This window comes from Mus caroli, chromosome 9, assembly GCF_900094665.2.
Source record: "Mus caroli chromosome 9, CAROLI_EIJ_v1.1, whole genome shotgun sequence".
Classification (NCBI taxonomy): domain Eukaryota; kingdom Metazoa; phylum Chordata; class Mammalia; order Rodentia; family Muridae; genus Mus; species Mus caroli.
In genome coordinates, this window is record NC_034578.1 from 22,115,326 (window position 1) to 22,134,475 (window position 19,150).

Here is a 19,150-nt window from a genome sequence, read left to right on the forward strand (position 1 = left end):
CTTGTCTAGTCCCTGATTTTAGTGGGATTGCTTCCAGCTTCTCACCATTTACTTTGATGTTGGCTACTACTTTGCTGTAGATTGTTTTTATCATGTTTAGGTATGGGCCTTGAATTTCTGGTCTTTCCAAGACTTTTATCATGAATGTGTGTTGGATTTTGTCAAATGCTTTCTCCACATCTAAGGAGATGATCATGTGGTTTTTGTCTTTGAGTTTGTTTATATAATGAATTACGTTGATATATTTCCATATATTAAACCGTCCCTGCATCCCTGGAATAAAACCTACTTGGTCAGGATATATGATTGTTTTAATGTGTACTTGGATTTGGTTAGCAAGAATTTTATTGAGTATTTTTGCATGGATATTCATAAGAGTAATTGGTCTGAAGTTCTCTATCTTTGTTGAATCTTTCTGAGGATTAGGTGTCAGAGTAATTGTGGCTACATAGAATGAGTTGGGTACAGTACCTTCTACTTCTATTTTGTGGAATACTTTGTGTCCCTTAAGTTTGGGTATAATGTGGCTTCATTTTCTTTAAACTCTAAAAAGTCTTTCATTTCTTTCTTTATTCCTTCCTTGACCAAAGTATCATTGAGAAGAGTGTTGTTCATTTTCCATGTGAATGTTGGCTTTACATTATTTATATTGTTATTGAAGATCAACCTTAGTCCATGGTTGTCTGATAGGATACATGGGACAATTTCAATATTTTTGTATCTGTTGAGGCCTGTTTTGTGACAAATTATATGATCAGTTTTGGAGAAGGTGCCATGAGATGCTGAGAAGAAGGTATATCCTTTTGTTTTAGGATAAAATTTTCTGTAGATATCTGTTAAGTCCATTTGTTTCATAACTTCTGTTAGTTTCACTGTGTCTCTGTTTATTTTCTGTTTCCACGATCTGTCCATTGATGAAAGTGGTGTGTTGAAATCTCCCACCATTATTGTGTGAGGTGCAATGTGTGCTTTGAGCTTTATTAAGGTTTCTTTAATGAATGTGGCTGCCCTTGCATTTTCAAAATAGATATTCAGAATTGAGAGTTCCTCTTGGAGGATTTTACCTTTGATGAGTATGAAGTGTCCCTCCTTGTCTTTTTGATAAATTTGGGTTGGAAGTCAATTTTATTCGATATTAGAATGGCCACTCCAGCTTTTTTCTTCAGACCATTTTCTTGGAAATTTGTTTTCCAGCCTTTCACTCTGAGGTAGTATCTGTCTTTTTCCCTGAGATGGGTTTCCTGTAAGCAGCAAAATGTTGTGTCCTATTTGTGTAGCCAGTCTGTTAGTCTATGTCTTTTTATTGAGGAATTAAGTCCATTTTAAGAGTATTAAGGAAAAATAATTGTTGCTTCCTATTATTTTTGTTGTTAGTGTTGGCATTCTGTTCTTGTGGCTGTCTTCTTTTTGGTTTGTTGAAGGATTACTTTCTTTCTTTTTGTAGGGCGTGGTTTCAATCCTTGTATTTGTTTTTTTTTTTTTTTTTTTTGTTATTATCCTTTGGGTTGGTTTCGTGGAAAGATGATGTGTGAATTTGGTTTTGTTGTGGAATACTTTGGTTTCTCCATCTATGGTGATTGAGAGTTTGGCTGCGTATAGTAGCCTGGGCTGACATTTTTGTTTTCTTAGGGTCTGTATAACATCTGTTCAGGATCTTCTGGCTTTCATAGTCTCTGGTGAAAAGTCTGGTGTAATTCTGATAGTCCTGCCTTTATATGTTACTTGACCTTTTTCCCTTGCTGCCTTTAATAATCTTTCTTTATTTAGTGCATTTGTTGTTCTGACTATTATGTGTCGGGAGGAATTTCTTTTCTGGTCCAGTCTATTTGGAGTTCTGTAGGCTTCTTGTATGTTCATGGGCATCTCTTTCTTTAGGTTTGGGAAGTTTTCTTCTATAATTTTGTTGAAGATATTTGCTGGTCCTTTGAGTTGAAAATCTTCATTCTTATCCACTCCTATTATTTGGTCTTCTCATTGTGTCCTGGATTTCCTGGATGTTTTGAGTTAGGATCTTTTTGCATTTTGCCTTTCCTTTATTGTTGTGCCCATGTTCTCTATGGAATCTTCTGCACCTGATTCTCTATTCCATCTCTTGTATTCTGTTGCTGATGCTCACATCTATGGTTCCAGATTTCTTTCCTAGAGTTTCTATCTCCACCGTTTCCTCACTTTGGGTTTTCTTTATTGTGTCTACTTCCCTTTTTAGGACTTGGATGGTTTTATTCAATTCAATCACCTGCTTGGCCATGTTTTCCTGCAATTCTTTAATGGATTTTTGTGCTTCCTCTTTAAGGTCTTCTACTTTTTTAGCAGTGTTCTCCTGTATTTCTTTAAGTGAGTTATTAAAGTCCTTCTTGATGTCCTCTACCATCATCATGAGATGTGTTTTTAAATCCGGGTCTAGCTTTTCGGTTGTGTTGGGGTGCTCAGGACTAGGTGGGGTCGAAGTGCTGCGTTCTGATGATGCTGAGTGGTCTTGGTTCCTGCTAGCGAGATTCTTACATTTGCCTTTCACTATCTGGTAATCTCTGGAGTTAGTTGTTATAGTTGTTTCTGGTTAGAGCTTCTTCCTCAGGTGATTATGTTAGGCTCTATCAGCAAACCTGGGAGACTAGCTTTCTCCTGAGTTTCACTGGTCAGGGTACTCTCTGCAAGCAAGCTCTCCTCTTGCAGGGAAGGTGCCCAGATATCTGGCGTTCGAACCTGCCTCCTGGAAGAAGTTGTGTTCCACTCACCAGAGGTCCTAAGATCCCATGCCCAAGGTGCCCAGTTGCTGGTGCTGACCAGAAGGGACTTGTGACCCTGGTCAGGCCGGTTTTCTGCTTCCATAAGTAATGTAGTCTCAGGTCCCGTTCGCTTGGATTGGAGCAGAAGTTGTATTCTACTCACCAGAGGTCCTAAGATCCCAAGGAGAGTCCTGTGGGGACCTTGGGAGTGTTACTCCACACCCAAGGTTCCCCTGGTGCTGGTGCCAACTGGAAGGGCAGAAACAAATTTCTACAAATGTAAAATCATGCTTAGGAAAATTAATTTGGCTTCTGGTAACCTATGGAAGTTCAATTTTCCCTTTTCATTGGTGAGGTAGCCTCCCTGCTCTTAGTGGAATAGGGCTTCCTTTAAAATGAGAGCACAACTGCTGAGCCCAGGTAGGACTCCTATTCCATCTACGCTGGATGGCCAGCGGTAGTCATATAATCTTCCCCTGTTGCTTAGGTCTATTTAGAAACTTTAGTTAAAACCAAAGTACATCATTTTTCTCCTTGCCTTTTCTCTCTCTAACCTCTTCCATATATTCCCCTTCTTCTTTCTCAAACCCGTGATCATTTTCACATTAATTGCTGATATATGTTATGTCTCTTTAAATGTCTCTCAATAATGGTTTGACATTTTCAGAGTACTACTATTACACTATTGTTGAATTTACTTGTAATTTATTTATATTATTTTACTATTTTGATTGTATGAATTAAATAATATTACTTTTGGGTTTCCTTTTAATTATGGAGAAATATAATTTTATATTTATCTGCATCTCATAACTTTAATGGACCTATTTATCACAGTTCTTATTAACAAACACTGTTATTTAGAACAGTTTTAAATTCAGAGCCAAATTGAGCAGAAAGTAGAGAATTTTGCTTTATCTCTGCCCTGGCACAGCAGAGCTTACTCTGTTATCACACATTCCACCAGAGTGGTACATTTCTCACAACTGATTAACTTACATTAACACACCATTATTATCCAAAGTCTATAGTTTACACTGCGATTTATTCTCAGTGTTTTATAGTCTATAGATCTGAACAAATGTATGATGATATGAACCCCTCTGTGCTACCCCTAGTCATCACCACCCACTATAACCCATGGCAACCACTCAGCTTTTTTTGTCTCTACAGCTTTAATTTCCTAGAATGTCATACAGTAGAATACCACAACATACAAGCTTTCACATTGCCTTCTTTGATTTAATAATGTGCACAGTGCATGCTTTGCTAACTCATTTCTGCTTTTTCATTAATAATAGCAATTACCTATTACCCGTATATACCACAGTTTACTGTTCTGTTCTTGAGCCAAGAAAATCTGTTGCTTCCAAGTTTGGGCACTTTTGAGTAAAGCTGTTATAAACATCTTTGTACAGGTTTTTTATGTGGTCATAAATGTTCCTCTCCTTTGAAGAAAATACAAAGAAGTTTGATTGTTGGACTGGTAGGGTAGGAGTAAGATCATGTTCATTATATAAGAAAGAACCAGGTCTGCCTTATAAGATAATTATACTACTTTTGCATTCCCATCATGAATGAATGAGTATTTTTTTTTTATATTCTTGGAGCCATTTGGTGGTGTCAGCGCTCTGCACTGTGGCCATCAAAAAGGCACATAGCACAAGTTAATAATGGCTTTAATTTTGCTCCTCCTTGATAATCTACAGTGCAGAACAACAACCATACATCCTCCCTGGTAAAACATTTATCAATGTCCCTAGCCTGAATTTTTTTTTAATTCCATTAAGTTATTTATTTATTCACTTCACATCCTGATTACATCCTCCTGCCTCCTTCCAATCTCTCTTACATAGCCCCTCCCACATCCTGTCTCCTTTTCTCCTCTGAGACAGGGGATGCCCCTCTCCTCTGAGTAGCAAACCACTCTGGCACATCAAGTCACTGCAGAACTAGGAACATATTCTCCCAGTGAGGCAAGACAAGGCAACCCATATAAGGGAAGAGGACTCATAGGCAGGCAACAAAGTCAGGGACAGTTCTCACATTCCAGTTGCTAGGAGACCAGCATAAAGATCAAGATGTATTTCTGCTACATATGTGCACGGTCAGTGGGAGGTTAGTCCAGCCCTTGCATGCTATTTGGTTGGTGGTTCATTCTCTGGAATGCCCAAAGTTCCAGGTCAGTTGAGTCTGTTTAGTCTTTTTCTGGAGTTTCAATCACTTCCAAGTCCCTCAATCCTTCCCCACACTCTTCAACAAGACTCCCCAAGCTCCTTCTAATGTTTGGCTGTTGGTCTCTATATCTGTTTCCATCTGCTGCTAGGTGGAACTTCCCAAAAGAAAATTATGCCAGGATCCTGTCTGCAAGCATAACAGAGTTTCATCAAAAGTATCAGGGATTGGTTGCTTCCCAAGGGATTGCTCTCAAATTAGCCCAATCATTGGTTGGCCATTCCCTCAATCTCTGCTCCATTTTTGTCTCTGTATTTCTTATGGGCAGAACAATACTGGATAGAAGGTTTTGTGCATGGATGGGTGTCGTTATCCCTCTTCACTCTTCCTGCCTTCTCTCCCTGGCTCACCACACATATGATCCACCCCCACTCCCTTCCACATCCCCTCTCCCACCTAGGTTCCTCCCCCTTTATCCACCTCTCTTATTTCCCCTTCAGAGTGATATTCAAACATCTTCTCTGAGGCCTAACTTGTTATTCATTTTCTTTGGGTCTATGGATTGTATTGTGTGTATCCTGTACTTGATGGCTAATGTCTACCAATCAGTGAGCACATACCATGAATGTTCTTTGGGTCTCAGTTACCTCACTCGGGATAATATTTTATAGTTCCATCCCATTTGCATATAAATTACAGGATATCATCATTTTTAATAGCTGAGTAATATTACATTATGTAAATGAACTGTATCTTCTTTATCCATTCTTGAGTTGAGAGGCATATTGATTCTTTCTAGTTTCTGATTATTATGAATAAAGCTGCTTTGAGTATAGTTAAGCAATTATCCTTGTGGTATGGTGGAGCATCTTTTGGTTATATGCCTAGGAGTGGTATAGCTAGCTGGGTCTTTTAGAACTATTTCTAAATTTCTAAGAAACCACCAAATTGATTTGTAGTGTGGCTGTCCAAGTTTGCATTTCCACCAGCAATGGAGGAGTACTCCTCCTTGCTCCATAGCCTCACCAGCATGTGCTGTCACTCTAGTGTTTGATCTTAGTCACTATGATGGTTATAAGGTGGAATCCCAGAGTCATTTTGATTTGCACTTCCCCAATTACTAAGGACATTGAATATTTCTTTAAATGTTTCTCTACCATTAGAGATTACACTTTTAAGAATTCTATATTTAGTTCTGTAGCCCCTTTTTGAATTGGGTTATTTGGTTTGTTGGAATCTAACTTCTTGAGTTCCTAATATATTTTAGATAATCGCCCTCTGCTGGATGTAGGGTTGGTGAAGATAGTTCCCCAATCTGTAGACTGCCATTTGGTCCTATTGATGGTGTCCTTTGCTTTACAGAAGCCTTTCAATTTCATGAGGTCTCATTTATTAATTTTGGATCATTGCATCTGAACTATTAGTGTTATATTCAGGAAGTTATCTCCAGTACCAATGTGTTCAAGGCAGTTCTCCTACTTTCTTTTTGACTAGATATAGTGTGTCTGCTTTTATCTTATGGCCTTTGATCCACTTGGACTTGAGTTTTGTGCAGGGTGATAGATATGGACCTATTTGCATTCTTCTACATGCAGAACCCCAGTTAGACTAACACCATTTGTTTGTTGTTGTTGTTGTTGTTTTCTTTTTTAATATTTTTATTAGGTATTTTCCTTATTTACATTTCTAATGCTATCCCAAAAGTCCCCCATACCCTCCCCACCCACTCCCCTCCCCACCCACTCCCACTTTTTGGCCCTGGCATTCCCCTGTACTGAGGCATATAAAGTTTGCATGACCAATGGGCCTCTCTTTCCACTGATGGCCGACTAGGCCATCTTTTGATACATATGCAGCTAGAGACAAGAGTTCCAGGGTACTGGTTAGTTCATATTGTTGTTCCACCTATAGGGTTGCAGATCCCTTTAGCTCCTTGGGTACTTTCTCTAGCTCCTCCATTGGGGGCCCTGTGATCCATCCAATAGCTGACTATGAGCATCCACTTCTGTGTTTGCTAGGCACCTGAACACCATTTGTTGAAGACGCTTTGCTTATTCTGCTGTATGGTTTTTAGCTTCATTGTCAAAAATTAAATGTTCTTAGCTGTGTATGTTTATTTCTGGGTTTTCAATTGAATTCCATTGATCAACCTGTCTGTTTCTATAGCAATACCATGTGGTAGCTATTGATATTTCTCTGCAGTACATCTTGAAATCAGGGATGATAATATCTCCAGAAGTACTCTTATTGTACAAGGTTGTTTCAGCTATCCTGGGGTTTTACCTTTTCTATATAAAGATGATAATTGTTCTTTCAAAGTCTATAAGGAATTGGGTTGGAATTTTTATTGGAATTGCATTGAATCTGAAAATTGTTTTTGTAAGATAGCCATTCTTGCTATGCTAACACTACTGATCCATGGGCATGGAAGATCTTTCCATCTTCTGACCTCCTATTCAATTTCATTCTTTACCACTTTGAAGTTCTTATCATAGACATATTTCACTTCCTTGGTTAGAGTTACATAAAGATGTTTTATATAATTTGTGGCTATTTTCTATTTAGGTCTTTTTATTTTTTGTATAAAGAAGGGCTACTGACATTTTAGAGTTATTTTGTATCCAGCCACCTTGCTGATCTGATGATGTTTATCAGCAGTAGGAACCAGCAGGAGTTTCCTGGTAGAAATTTTGGGGTTACTTACACATATAATCATATTATCTGTGAATACTTTGACTTCTTTACCAATTTTTATACATTTGGTATCTCTTAGTTCACATATTGCTCTAGCTAGAAGTTCAAGTACTGTGTTGAAGAAATGGGGAAAGAGTGGCAAGCCTCATGTTGTCACTGATTATAGTGGAATTGCTTACAGTTTCTCTACATTTAATTTAATGTTGTCAATTGGTTTTCTGTATATTACATTTATTGTGTTCATATATGGGCCTTATATTTCTGATCTGTGCAAGTCTTTTAACAAGTAGGGGTGTTGTATTTTGCCAAATGCATTTTTAGTATCAAATGAATGGCTCATGTGTTTTTTTCTTTTTAGTTTGCTCCTATAATGGAAATCATTGATGGATTTTCATATATTGAACCATCCCTACATCCCTGCATCTCTGGGATGAAGCTTACTTGATCCTTAGATGATTTTTTTAATGTGTCCTTGGATATAGTTTGCAAGTATTTTATTGAGTAACTTAACATCGATTTTCATAAGGAAAATTTATTTGAAATTTTCTTTTATTGATGAGTCTTCGATTTAGGTACCAGGGTGACCGTAGCTTCAAAGAATGAGTTTGGCAATGCACCTTCTGTTTCTCCTTTGTGGACTAGTTTTTGGAGTTTTTGTATTAGCTATTCTTTGAAATTCTGATAGAATTATGTGCTACAACCATTTGTCCCTGGGCAGTGGCTCCTCCTCCTCCTCCTCCTCCTCCTCCTCCTCCTCCTTTTGTTGAGAGACTTTTAATGATTGCTTCAATTTCCTTGGGAGTTATATGACTATTTTTGCATAATCTTGACTAAACTTTGGTAGGTTGAAGTTACTGAGAAAATTATACGACATTTGCCAATTTTGTGGAGTACAGACATTTGAGTAAGAACTAATGGTTCTTAGTATTTCCTCAGTGTTTGTTATTAGTTACCCTTTTCATTTCTGATTCTGTTAATTTGGATATTGTATCTCTGACTCTTATTTAGTTTAGCTTAGGAGTTGTCTATCTTGTTGATTTTCTCAAATTTACAGTTCTTGGTGTGATTATTTATTTATTTATTTATTTATTACTGTTGTCTGTGTTTCTGGTTAATTTCACCACTAAATTTGATTATATTTTTGCCATCTACACCACCTCTTTTGTGTGCTTGCTTCTTTCTGTTCTAGAGCTCGCAAGTGTGCTATTAAGTTACTAGTGTGAGATCCAACTTCTTTATGAAGGCACTTAGTGCTATGAACTTTCTTCTTAGAACTGTTTTATGTCCTATAAGTCTAAGGATGTTTTGCCTTTATTTTCATTGAATTCTAGAAAGATTTTAATTTCTTTCTTTATTTCTTCTTTGTCACAATGGTCATTGAGTAGTTGTTCAGTTTCCATAAGTTTGTAGGCTTTCTATTGTTGTTGAAGTACAGCTTTAATCTATGGTGATCTGATAAGATGCTAGGAGTTATTTTAATCTTATTTTATCTGTGGGACTTGCTTGTCATCGAGTATATGGTCAATTATGGAGAAAGTTCTTTGAGGTGCTGAGAAGGAAGTATATTCTTTTGTTTTTGTGGGAAATGTTCTGCAGTTATCTGTTATATCCTTTGATTCATAATGTGTGTTAGTTTTATTATTTCTCTGCATATTTTCTGTCTCCATTGCTGGCAATGGGATGTTGAAGTCTCCCACTATTAATATTTAGGGTTTGATGTGTGATTTAAGCTTTAATAATGTTTGTTTTATAAATGTGTGTGCCCTTGCATTTGTGGCATAGATATTCATATTTGAGGTGTCATCTTGGTGGATTTTTTCCTTTGATGAATATGAAGTGGCCTCCCTTTCTTTTGATTACTCTTGGTTAAAAGGTTATTTTATAAGATATGAGATTGGCTACTCCTTCTTGTTTTTTGGCTCCATTTGTGTGTAAAACCCGTTTCTGGCTCTTTACTTTGAGAAACTGTGTCTCTTTGTTGCAGAGGTATGTTTCTTGTATGCCACAGAATGAAGAACCCTGTTTTTGTGTCCACTCTGTTAGCCTGTTTGTTTTTGTTGTGGAATTGAGGCCATTGTTATTAAAGGATATTAATGACTAATGGTTGTTAATTCCTGTCATTTTGATGTTGGTGTTGGGTGTGTGTGTGTGTGATCTTTTGTTTTGAGTGGTTTGGAATTATTTATTTCTTCTGTTTTCTTGGGTATAATTACCCTCCTTATTTTGGAGCTTTCCTTCTTATCTCTTCTGTAGGACTGGATTAGTGGGAAGATACTGTTTAAAGTTGCTTATGTCATGAAATATCGTGTTTTCTCCATCTATGATGATTGGAAATTTTGCTGGGTATAGTAGTCTGGCCTGATATCTGTGGTGTCTTATGGACTGCAAGACATCTGCCCAGGCCCTTCTGGCTTTTAGAGTCTCTGTTGAGAAGTCAGGTGTAATTCTGATAGGCCAGCCATTATGTTACTCAACATTTTCCCCTTTCAGCTTTTACTATTCTGTACATTTAGTGTTTGGATTATTACATGGCTGGTGGTCTAATCTATTTGATGTTCTGTACATTTAAGGCATCTCTTCCTTTAGATTAAAGAAACTTTCTTCTATGATTTTGTTAGAGATATTTTATAGGTCTTTGAGCTGATAATCTTCTCTTTCTTCTATTACTATTATTCTTAGGTTTGGTCTTTTCATAGAGTCCCAAATTTCCTGGATATTTCCTAGACACTTTTTAGATTTTGGCATTTTCTTTGACTTGGCTATTGATTTCTTCTATTCTCAAGATACTCTCTTCCATCTCTTGTATTCTGCTCTCTTCCTGAGTTTTCCATCTCTAGGATGCCCTCAGTTTGTGTTTCTTTATTGCTTCTATTTCCATTTTCAGAAATAAAAATAAAAAAAAACTGTTTCTTGAACAGTTTTATTCCTTTCCTTCACCTGTTTGACTGTATTTTTTTTTGTACTTATATTTGTTCATTACCTCTTTAAAGTCATCTAGCATCTTCATGAGATTAGGTTTAAGATCATTTTCTTGTACTGCAGGTGTGTTAATATATCCAGGTCTTGCTGCAGTAGGATAACTGAGTTCTGATGGTGTCATATAGGCCTAGCTTTTGTTGGTTGCATTGTTATGCTGAACTTTATGGTTGTCCCTGGATTTTGCAGGCCTAGTGGTTCCTAACAGCAACAGGCCTCCAGGGATTCCAGATAGAGCTGGTTGTCTTAGGTGGTAACAGGCCTCCAGGGATATAGGTTGAGCTGGTAGTCTCTGATGATAGCAGGCCTCTGAGATTGCAGGTAAAGCTATTTGTCTGGGTGGCAGCATGCTTCCAGGTATACAGACAGAGCTGATGGTGTCTGATAGCTTCAGGGGGCTGGTTGTCCTGGTGGCAGTAGGCTACCGGGAATCCAGTAGAGCTGATGGTCCCTGATGGTTGCAGGCCTCTGGGATTTTAGGTAGAGTGGTGGACCAGAAGATGGAGCACAGAAGGAGCAGACCTCAAGGCTGTTGGGTTGCTGGGGGCAGCAGAACCCAGTGGGAAGGGAATTAGTACATGGGAATATCATACAGTTTTCCTGGGTGGCAGCAGGTCCCCAGGGATGCAGGCAAAGCTATGCAGGGAATGGATAAAGGGATAAAGGGTGGAACTTGCCGCTGCTGTTAGGTTTGCCTGGAGGAGCTACAGACAGGCATGAAATTGGGGTAGGAGTCTCACCTGGTGGTCTCTGATTACTCCCTAGGCTACTGTTTTAACTGGGTTCATTGTGCAGTGGTTCTTTACTTTTAAGGATCCTTTGCATATTTTGGAGACTGGTCCAGTCTTTTATCAGATAGATATGTTTCAAATTTTTTACTTGAAACATATGTTTCAAGCCAATACTTTTTGTGGTTTTTTGCTTTGCTTTTGTTTTGAGATAGAGTCATGTTCTGTAGGTCAGGCTGGCCTTTAACTCATGCCTTTCCTCGCTTGGCTTGGCTTCCTGAGTACCTGAGAATACAAGCATATACCAGCCAGGCTGTGACTAGATTTTCATTATATTTTGTACTGAAAATGTTAATTTCAACAAAATCTTTTTTTTTAATTTCTTGTTCATATATCATCTTTACTTTGTCATTTAAACAGTCATCTCCAAACTCAAGCTATCAACTTTCTTTTTTATAACTTTGTTTTAAATTTTTATTGTATTTATTTATTCTTTTCTCATATAATGCATTCCAACTATAGCATCCCCTCCTCTCCTCCCAGTATCCTTCCTCACCTTTCTTTTTCCCAAGATCCAATGCTCCTTTATTTCCCTTCATAAAGGAAAAAAGCAGGCCTCCCAGGATAAGAGTATTTTCCTAGTCTTATTGCATCTCTATTTTTTAGTTTGAAAAGACTGACATACTAGTGGATATCTATATTACAATGAACTCCAAATCCATCCATAATAGAAAATAAGGCAGTACAAGTGCAAAATACACAGGACTGCATTGTGACTGTATTGAGGTTCAAGTTACTATATGTAGAACAGGGAGTTGCCTGAAGTTTATTTGTAAGTTGTAGTCCCACAAGCACTGGGAAAATACTTCTATAGCTGGCTATATTCAGTAACAAGCCTTAAGGGTTCTATCTTCTCATGAAATCTGTTTTGATAGGTTTTTGTTCCAAGTAACCTTTCATAGGAAGGCTCTTGTCTTCAAAGCACCTTCCTGCTACTGTCATTCCAGAGCATAGCATGTGTTCCTCTTCAGGACGCTACTTTCCTTAGTAACTACAACCTTTTGTTTGTTTGTACCTGCTTGGTGTGCAACTTCACATTCACTCACACAACTTCTTGGCTAAACTGTCAAGAGTATCATCACATCTCTCTGCTCTTGGACTGAATTCTCATCATAAGCCTGAACAAATGTGGAGGTAAAGAATCATGCCACGGCCTAAATCTTATGTAGACGTGTAGTTCCCTTTATGAATCAACCCATTACTGTTGAATTAAAGCTCCTTCACATTTCTGCAACACAGATAAAATGGAGCAGAAATGACCTTAGCCCAATTCTGACTAGAGTGTTTGATCCCTTCTGAAACCTCAAGGGCCAAGTCTTTCTACATGCACTCAGAGTCCTCTACACCTAAAGTAAAAGGACACCAGCCACATTTAAAGTTGACTATATGTAGCATCATCTACCTACTACTATGTTTGCATTGCAAAGGACATGTAGAAAATAAGATTGGAGGAGTCATGGCAATTTGTGCTAAGTTTAAGAAAATAGCCAGTAAGACTGGCAATATGAAGGAAGGTTCAAAAGGTTTATCAGAAGGCATAAGAAGATATATGTCGAGCTGTGAAAGTAAAGCTTGAGTTGCAGTGGAGATTCCAGAATGATAGTGATGCCAGGAATGAGATATCTACTAAGGAAAGCTGCAGGCTTTGAATGGAGCTAATCAAAGAGGACTTCAGGCAACAGGACTGAGGCTACATAGCCTGGTGGAGCCGGCATGCCATCATCATGGGCCCTTTGCCTTATGTAAAACTGCTAAGATGGAGACTATGTGGATGTCCATGGTCTGTGCTATTGCCAGAAACCATGTAAAAGTCCATAATCCTTGCTCCCACTGACTGTAGAGGACAAGAAAGCTACTTTTTCAGTGGTATCAATAACTGCAGACTCACAGTTGAGAAAGATGGACATAGAAGGTATATTAGTTTGAGTTTCCATTGTTGTGAAGAGACACCATAACCAAGGTAACTCTTATAAAGGACAAAATTTAATTGGGGCCTGCTTACAGCTTCAAAGGTTCAGCCCATTATCATCAAGGCAGGAACATGGCATCATCCAAGCAGGCATGGTACTGGAGGAGCTGAGAGTTCTACATCTTGTTCTGAAGGCAAACAGGAGAGGACTGGATTCCACATGGCTAGAAGGAGGATATCAAAGCTCATGCCCATATTTTCTCAAACAAGGCCATACTTACTACATGACCATATTTATTACAAGGCCACACCTAGGCTGTGCATATTCAAAGAGCCAAAGAAAACTGCTGTGGTAACCCCAAGCCCCTCCCCGACATGCTATCCCTCCCACAAATCTAACAGTCTAGACAAAAAGCCATTAAAGAGAACTCTTAAAAATTGTGATAAGGGGGTGTGGATGCTCTTCCAGAGTTCCTAAAATTCAATTCCCAGAGACCATATGGTGGCTTACAACCATGGGTAATGGGAGATTCCCTCTTCTGGTGTGTGTAGACAGATCATGAATATATGTAAAAATAAATAAACACTTTTCAAAATTGTGATAAGGATGCTAAAGTGTAGTTCTCTATGACTGATGGCTTCTGAGACCTGGTGTTCAGGTAGGGAAGGACTCAGTTTTCTTTCAGGGGGTAGCCATTTGGGAGTTTGACCATGCTCCAGTGGGTTGGGCAATACAATTTTAGTTTTCTTCTTCATCTTTTGGTGGGGAGGTCACAAATTTAGGGAGACAAATTTAGGGACTGGGAAATAAGTGTGTTCAGGTTACAAGATGTGAAATTCCTGAGTAATCAATAAAATATTTGTTGAAATGACTTTATACAGGATCATAAGTGTTCTTAAATATAATAAGGCAGGATATAAATGATGTGTGTATTATTAAAAACAACCTATGCAATCGCTGACTACTCTCTGCCCCAAACCCCACCCCACCTCCGCAGTCTCTGCATTTCCATGGCTAACCCCATTCAGAGTTCACCCAACTTTTTGAAGTTTGCTTACCACAGAACCTGCTCACATTCCCAGTCATCTAAGCCCTGTGACTGGCTGCTGCAGAACCCATAATCAAGCCCAAATTTTTGCAGCTAGCTCAGGGAGCACTCTCACAAATCCACAATCCACCATAGTTACCATTCCCTGGAGCTTAGTTGAGAAATGGAAAACACCAGAGAATCTTAGTTTAGAATTAGCAGATAACATAATCGCCAGGCACAGAATCTAGCATCCTAAATTCACAAACTCTTTTATGTTAGAAGTCTTCCAGTGGCAGATCCTGGTGGATTCTACCTCCCAAAATAACAGCCCTGGCCCACACCTTCTCTGCCTTGCTCCCACAGTTTAAAAGAAAGTCCCCTCCTCCTGCCTTCCCTCCTCCTCTCTTGGACCTGGAAGGCCAGCCTCCTTTTCATCCAGTGATTGGCTTATTGTCATCTTTATTATTTAATCAATTAGGGGAAAATTCCACTGCATATAAATAAGTAAATCATGTGTTCATATTATAAAATACACAATAGTTTCTTAACCTCATTTTTAAAACTCTTACAACACTGTCTTGTAGATTTTTCTACAATGGAAGACAGGCCAAGAATTACAGTCATTCTCTATCACTAAGAAACTGTACTTCGGGCTGGGAAGTGGTGGGGCTCGCCCTTAATCCCAGCACTTGAGAGGCAGAGGCAGGTGGATTTCTGAGTTCGAGGGCAGCCTGGTCTCTATTACTGTCTGAATTAACCCTCATTGCAATCACATGGTCTCACTATAGATTTTCTGTTCTTATAAATGAGAACATTGAGTTCAAATGATATTAACTCGAATTCATTTCCCTAGTTTATGTTATATTAACTTCTCTGAAATTTAATCTCACATAGTAATGTGAAGTGAGGCTCTGCTTTGGAGGGCAATTCTGATAAATTATGTGAGTGCAGGTGAGTGTTTTGTTCCTTCTATTTCCTGCAAGTACATTTCTCTAAGTGATGTGTTCTAGTGTAAAACCAAAATGTCATGAGGTTCCCGAAATTACACCTCAGAAATGCCACATTGGACCAGCAAATAGCCAATGTTAGCTTTACTAAAATGTCCTGCTGTTTATTGCACAAATATTTGTGAAGCACAAGTTGTACACTAGGTAACGTCTCCTGACATCACTATTCATGTCCTCATTATCAAATCTTTTACACCTTTCCATAGGGCAGTATGGCAGCACGTGGTGGCACCAAGATGTCACTTTTGTGAAACCAACAACCCCCATTTCATCCTGGAGTTTTCTCAAGCAACAACCTGGAATTATGCCATGCAGCATGGGCTATGATTTGCTATTCATTACATGTACACAGCCTACACTGGAATCAAACAAGCCCATATGGACAAGGTGCAGGACTTTGACCTGAATCCCAATGTGTCCCTGTGCTATTACTCTCCTTATAGACATAGTAGCATACAGTCCACAGGAGAATAAGGGGGCACTGAGATTCAAGAACAGCTCTGCTCTCATTATTGTCTCCTTCGGTTCAGAGCCTTCAGCTTCTCTCTGCTGCCTTTGCTCCTGCTCTACCACTTGGGTGATGTGTGTCTTCACCTCTCTCTATTTTTGGGTCAGAGACACACTGGCTTGTCCAAAATGGTTTATTGATAAAAGGGGGAATGCCTCTCATTAACCAGCACCTGGGAGCCCTGAAGCCTCAGAGACGAGAAGCACAGTGTGTTTGAAATGGAAGCAGAGAGCACTTTTGCTCCAGGGTTTTCCCTGAAGTCATGTAGCCACAGGAAGGACTGGAAAACCCTTCACCTTTGTAGATTGCCACTTGCTGAGGAGTGCCTATTACACTAGTGGAGAGTGAAGATGGAAGCATGAGATTTAGTTATGAAATCCTATTAGAACACTCTTCTCATCTTTTATCCTCTCAAGGGTCTATGTCTCCATTCTCCAGTGTGCTTCTGTATCACTTGTCTTCAGAAAACTCCATTTGGGAACAAAGTCTTGCTTTGAATTGATGATATGACAAAGAATCAAAAATGAGAAATTTTTTGGCCATAATGGGTTGAGATGCACATCATTCAACAACAACAATAACAACACACACACACACAAAACTAAATAGGAAGAGAATAGGACTCTGTGTGTATGGGGGAGGGGGTGCACACACACACACACACACACACACACACACACACACACACACACACACATGAATTTATATGTTTGCAAGTGACCTTATCTCTGAAGATGAGATTCAATGCTCTGGACCTTGTACTGTAACACCTACAGTTTAGTATAGGTAAAGGAGAGTCAGCAAATAATATGAGGCCACAAATCAAGGGCAGGCACACCTTTAAAGTGCACTTTGCCTGTCATTTATGTCAGTGTCTGGGGAGTATAGAAAAGATGTAGCTGGTTCTAGCTTAACAAAGAGATGATGGTTGGTTCAAACAGAGGAGAAAAATTAAATTCCCAGACATGCCATACAGAAACACTACAGTCCGGCTAAGGGGAGAAATCTAGAAGAAAAGAGAGAATCATATGTCTGATGTGAAGCCCAGAGATGAAGAAAGGGGGATAGGGAGCCTGGAAAGAGGCAAGGGACTATGAAGTCCCTGTTCAGGGACAAACACCTTCCCTCACAGCTGGGTTTCTGGATAGCTCAAGATAAACCTGGAAATATTCCACAAATGTGAAGAAAATTGAACTCTTCATTTTATATTTTCCTTTTGAGTTTTTAGATCATGAGGTTCACCTATGGTGGCCATAGCTCTGGAAAGTTGGGGTTCACTTTGGCTTGAATAATTGATCTTTTTCAAATCCCTGTGGCTTCAGGTCAGTAGAAAAACTTTCTTAGCTGATATCCCTGGACAAAAGCCAGATAGCAGGCATCGAAATAATCCCCTTGGACGGGCAAGTTTTCCAAGCACAAGATACCCTTCCTGACGGATGACAAACCCTAAGAAGATTCTGTAACTTCAGGGTGGGAAGTACTGCCTTGCCTCCAAGGAGACAAGAAAGGGAGCTTTGTCTGTCCTGTGTCTCACAGAAGAAAGAGCCTGGGAGCCCTATGCCAAGAAGATTTCTCCACAAGGCAGATGAGCACAATTTCAGGGTAAATTTCCTCCTATGATTATATTGTATTTCCCAGCCATTAGGATAATATTGCTATTCTTTCCATGTCAGTGCCACCTCTGCCTCATTTACATGTTCTGTGAGTTCTTCCAGTCTTCTGCTGAGAAATTGCCCTGTCACTGAAGGGCGTTTTGAAAGAAATCATCAGGAAGCCTTTTGCCTAAGTCAGACAAGAAGCAGCCTCTTTCTCCTCCCCTTTCATCAGCACCTCCCAGGTATGCTCACCCTCACTCAACTAATCCAAGATGCAAATGTCCTCTCTCTCTCTCTCTCTCTCTCTCTCTCTCTCTCTCTCTCTCTCTCNCACACACACACACACACACACACACACACACACACACACGTATACACCATACTGATTTTTTTTCCTGTTTGATATTTTGCTTCTTGACTTACGATTTTCTTTCATCTACTTATTATTTCATGTGCTTGTTAAAAATCTAATTAGGTGAAAATTCAGCTTTGATTTAAGATCTTTCCACTCTTAATACCCCCCTCATTTTTTCCTGAGGCAGAGTCTGCTTAAGTCACCCTTGTTCTGATGCCTCTATCTCTCAAGTGCTAATGATATGCAAAATTATTTTTTTTAATTCAATGATTACTTCAGCTGTAACCACAAATTACGTTGCATGAACTTTGAGTATAGTCTTATTCAAATGTGTGTTCTTTTTAACACTCTGAATAGTTGACTTAATTTTTTAACAGTTGGCTTAATTTTTTGATAGTCAGGGATCACCCTACATATATCTTCTTATTGCTTTCTAACTTTTTTCCTATAACCTACAAATAGCCTTTATAACATAAATTCTTTCAAATTTCTTGACTTATTTTATGCATTATCATAGCATCTTGACCACATATGCTTAATAATCTTTTCATTGTAATGCTATCATGTTATATTTTGCTCATTTTGATTACTACATATGCCTCAATAATGCTCTTCAAACTTATCTAAGTGTATTCATTTCCTGTTCAATGCCACTATTAGTTTCAGAGAATGAAGCATTAGAGTCTCCAACTGCAACTTTGTGCACAAACTTCTGCAGGATATCCTGCTTATAACGACTACTCTCCCAAATATTAATATAAAGTCTCAATAACTTTGAAGTTATGCCTCTTTTGGTAATTTTTCCCTTTTCTTTGTTCTTAAAATTCATCTCTTTTAATCAGTTTATACTCAGTCATGATTTGCTGTTGTTGTTGTTGTTGTTAATATAGTATTCAAAATGTCATTATGTAAGCTTAACCTAAGAATTGACACTGGGCCTTCCAAAATCTCCTACTTGAGCATTTTCTTGAGAAATATAAGCAGTCTACCCAGCATGTACCAGATGAGAATGGCTAAGCACACAGCTGACTCTCAAAGCAGGTTGTCTCAACTAAGTCTCTATTACCATCTCAGCTGGAAAGGCTAAGTTGGACATAGCCTTAGAAAGTGTTTTTGCACTTAGAAGCTTTTGATGTAACTCTGTATCAAGAAAGGTAAAGGAAATTATTCGAAAATCTGAAACAATAACATTCTGCTAAACAGTGACAAACTGAACCTAAAGTAATCGCCCCTACCCTTCATGCTTCAGTTGCGACCTCAGAGTCCTACGGGACAATAACCATGTGACAACAGAAAAAAAGAGGCATAAGCCATCTGCTCTTAAATTATTGACACAGAGTGACCTACTTCTAGACTTACTATAGAAAAAGTCAAGCCCACAATTAA